Below are 4,304 nucleotides of genomic sequence, written 5' to 3'. Positions count from 1 at the left end.
CACACACACACACACCAACACAACAAGGTGGACTTTGTTGATCCCACCCTGGCCTTTTCAGCCACACACAAACATATAAACATCACCATCAGTGACTTCATTCCGGTGTGTGCATCTGTGTGGGTGTGCACGTGCGTTGTTTCCCAAGTGAGTACAGAATTACGAAAATCCAAACTAAAGGGAAAGAGGATTTATACAATCTCTTCAAGGAGTTTGGACAGGAAAAGGACCAGGGAGATGAATAGCTGGAGAGGGCTGAGGGAATCAGTGAAGACTTTCATCGTGTAGGAGTGACTTGAGGAGGTGTGAAGGCAGAAGGGAAGGAGCCATCCGAGAATGAAAAGTTGGAGACAGTAGTTTTGAGAAACATCATTGTTGTTGTCTTTGTTTATCACTCCCTGCCCCTCACTTAGACTGTGAGCTCCACGTAAGTCAGGGATTGTGTCTGATTTGAGTATCTTCTATCTCAGCACTCACTGTATCGTACTCTCCCAAGAAAGAGCCCGGATCTGGGAGTCAGAGGACTTGGATTCTAATCCTGGCTCCACCAGTTGTCTGCTGTGTGACCTTGGGCAGATCACTTGACTTCTCTATGCCTCAGTTTCCTCAACTGTAAAATGGGGATTAAATACCTGTTCTCCTTCTTACTTAGACTATGAGCCCCATGCACCTAATTCACTTGTACTGACTTCAGCACTTAGAACAGTGTTTGACATAATAAATGCCTAACAAATGCCATAAAAGAATGCTTAGTGCAAGTGCTCAATAAATACCATCAATTGATTGACTTGGCACATGGTAAGTGCTTAACAAATGTCTCGTTTTATGCTGTCGAGTCGTCTCCAACCCATAGCGACACCATGGACATATCTCTCCCAGAATGCCCTGCTCTCCATCTGCAATCGCTCTGGTAGTGTATCCATAGAGTTTTCTTGGTAAAAATATGGAAGAGGTTCACCATCGCCTCCTTCCGCGCAGTAAACTTGAGTCTCTGCCCTCAGGTCTCTCCCATGCCGCTGCTGCCCAGCACAGGGGAGTTTTGACTTGTAGCAGATGGCCTTCCACTGGCTAGCCACTGCCCAAGCTACGAATGGAAGGGGTAGACCTCTGCTTGACTCTCCCTCCCATAGTCGAAACTGGTAGAGTACTGGAAACTCTCCAGGTGCGACGATGAGGGGAAGCTTAACAAATCCTATTATTATTACTACAGGAATGGTTATTGTTTATTTCCATATTTTGTGTAGTAGCAACTGAATCTGAACTGTCAGTTGCATTACTAACAGCTATACGTGTCACATATATGAACAGTTTCCCAGAAATCAAAGATCCTGGCACCACTCTCTGGAACCTGGTGCTGGATATGATGAACTGTGCTGGATATTTTCTTTCTCTACGGGACCAAACCACACAGAGCTCAGTGCTTACATGCAAAACACTACAAAAAATGATTGCACGTTTGAGATGAAAGTTCAAATTAACATTCTGTGGGGTGTCCCGGAGAAGCTGTAAAACATAGGCTACGAGAGAATGTAACTCCAGCCGTCTATTGTGCTTCTTATTTGTTTGGGGTACTATATACAGCCATTCCTTTGGGATTTGAAGATAATGCTACTGAAGTGAAATTTTATCCAAGTGTGCGTGGCTAAAGACCGATGTGTGACCAACAATCCCTTCTACAACCTGTGCATATTAAGAGTGTGCCTCACTACTAGGTTGCCTGGAACCATTTTCTTTTCTTCCTCTTGATGTCACAGCCTTTCTGTGGCTTCTCTTTTAAGGAAATCAAGCTGACTTGTCTTCTGCTGTTTCCTAGTGGTCCCTATTATTGCCACTTTGAGATTTGCCTCTCTTTTCCACTTTGTTTATGGTTACCCTGTTTTAGCTAACCATAGAACATTTTGGGGGCATTCTGCAGTTGTTCATTCTCCTTTGCGTGTTCCACTGAAAAAGATTTAGGCAGCAGCATGGCTAGCTCGTTGTGGGCAGGGAATGTGTCTGTTTATTATTATATTGTACTCTTCGAAGCACTTAGTACAGTGCTCTGCAATCAGTAAATACTCAGTAAATATGATTGAATGAATGAATGAATGAATGATTGAAAAAGCATGGGCCTGGGAGCCAGAGGACCTGAGTTTGAATCCTGGCTCCGCCACTTGTCTGCTGTGGGACCCTGGGCCAGTCACTTGACTTGTCTGTGCTTCAGTTTCCTCATGTGTAAAATGCAGATTAAATCCTACACCCTTCTGCTTCCACTGAGAACTTCATGTGGGACAGGGATTGTGTCAAATGGGTTTGACTGTATCTACCCCAGTGCTTAGTACGGTGTGTGGCACGTGGTAAGTGCTTAACAAGTACTATAATTATTATGAATATTACTTCAGTGTATTCCAGGACCTACTTATTTGTGATCCCCTCTTCTCACGTGACATTAATTATATTAGTTGTTGGAACTTTTCTAGGAGTTGGATGTAGTGTCTATGATAAGTAGACACTAGACTGAGCCCGTTGTTGGAAAGGGATTGTCTCTATTTGTTGCTGAATTGTACTTCCCAAGCACTTAGTACAGTGCTCTGCACGACTGTAAGCATTCAATAAATGCGATTGAATGAAAAATGTACAAGTCTAATAGCTGTATTGAGAGCTGGAGTTAGCTATAACAATCATTCAATCATTTTTATTGAGCACTTACAGCATGCAGACCACAGTACTAGTCCCTTGGGAAAGTACAACAGAGTTAGTAGATGTGATCCCTGCCTACAGTTTAACTGTGTTATTTGTTAAGACTGTACTAAGACCTGGGGTAGATACAACATAACACAGTTCCTGTCCCACATGGGACCCGGAGTCCAAGGGAGAGGGCAAACAGGTATTTAATCCCCATTTTACAGATGAGGTAACTGACAGAACCAGGATTAGAACCCAGGACTCCTATCTCGCAGGCCCATACCCTTTTCACTAGATCACATTGCTTCTTTATGCTTCTCAAGTGCTATTGCAGTGTGTGTGTGGGGTCCATCTAGTAGTTGTAGTAATTGTATTTAATAAGTGCTTACTAGTGCTTACTATGTGCAGAGCACTATATTAAGCGGCAGGGTGGGAATTTGATACTGGGGGAAATAAGAGGATTGATGATAGACACATAAAGAGCGATGAAACAAAGCTCTAGAGCATCATAAAGGACAAGTACAAATAGAAAAATAAAAACACAAAGCAATACAGTTCTGTGGCTAGAGGAGTACCATAATAATTATCATTATTATTATAGGGTACCATAAAAAGATTATCTCTATCCCAGAATATGATGGAAACAAGCATGGCATTAGGCTTATAAAACCCCATTGAAATGATAGATTCTTGAATAACAAGGACCACACTTGGGGAATAAAAAGTTTGGCATCTAATATGGAAAATTTACTTATGTCCTGGTTCACAAAGACAGGAGCATACAAAACCTATACTTTGAGAGCCTTCAGGAGGAAGGTGTAGCTGCCCTATGCAGCCATCTTTGTGAATGCAGGTACTTACATCCAGGCCAAAATACATATTTAGGCCAAATTAACACTGGTTGCAAAGGAATTAAGCTTGAGGTGAAACCTATAACTAAAAAAAGAGAAGCGCTATGGCCTAGTGGAAAGAGCACAGGCCTGTGAGTCAGAGGACCTGGGTTCTAATTCTGGCTTCGCCACTTGCTTGCTGAGTGATTGTGGTCAAGTCATTTAACTTCTCTGGGCCTCAGTACTCTCATCTGTAAAATGGGGATTAAATCCTATTTCCTCCTACCTAGAGAGTGAACCCCATATGGGACAGGGACTGTGTCCAACCTGATTATCTTGTATCAACCTCAGCACTTAGAACAGTGCTTGGCATACAAGTGCTAAATGTTATTATTATTATTATTTTACAAAAATTATCTGGGCAGCAGAGTGAATTTTGGACTGGAGAGGGGAGAGATAAGAGGCAGGGAGGTCAGCGAGGAGGCTGATGCAGTAGACGAATTGGGATATGACAAGTTGTTGTTGTTATTGTCTTATGCTGTCGAGTTGTGTCTGCCCTTTAGCGATGCCATGGACACATCTCTCCCAGAATGCCCCACCTCCATCTGCAATCGTTCTGGTAGTGGATCTATAGAGTGCCTGGGCTTAAGTATAGGGTATTCGGATGGAGACATAGGGGCAGATCATGGAAATGCAGCAAAGTATTAACCAGTGGGATTTTGCAACAGATTGAATATGAGCAATGAAAGAGAGGGAGAAGTCAAGGATGATACCAAGATTTGGTCTGCAAGACGAGGAGGATGGTTGCCC

The 4,304-nt window shown here is 42.9% G+C and overlaps 1 non-coding gene across 1 annotated transcript; it reads right to left on the bottom strand.

Annotated features, from left to right (window-relative positions):
• Positions 1-1,042: 1,042 nt before the first annotated feature.
• LOC114808568 lies at positions 1,043-1,180 on the bottom strand. Its single transcript, XR_003756415.1, has one exon. It is a non-coding gene; the product is annotated as a small nucleolar RNA SNORA7 (small nucleolar RNA).
• Between the last annotated feature and the right edge of the window lie 3,124 nt (positions 1,181-4,304).

The sequence above is a fragment of the Ornithorhynchus anatinus genome, chromosome X5 (genome assembly GCF_004115215.2).
Source record: "Ornithorhynchus anatinus isolate Pmale09 chromosome X5, mOrnAna1.pri.v4, whole genome shotgun sequence".
NCBI lineage: Eukaryota > Metazoa > Chordata > Mammalia > Monotremata > Ornithorhynchidae > Ornithorhynchus > Ornithorhynchus anatinus.
Note: the sequence above shows the minus strand (reverse complement) of the source record. Positions and strands in the feature narration are given on the sequence as shown.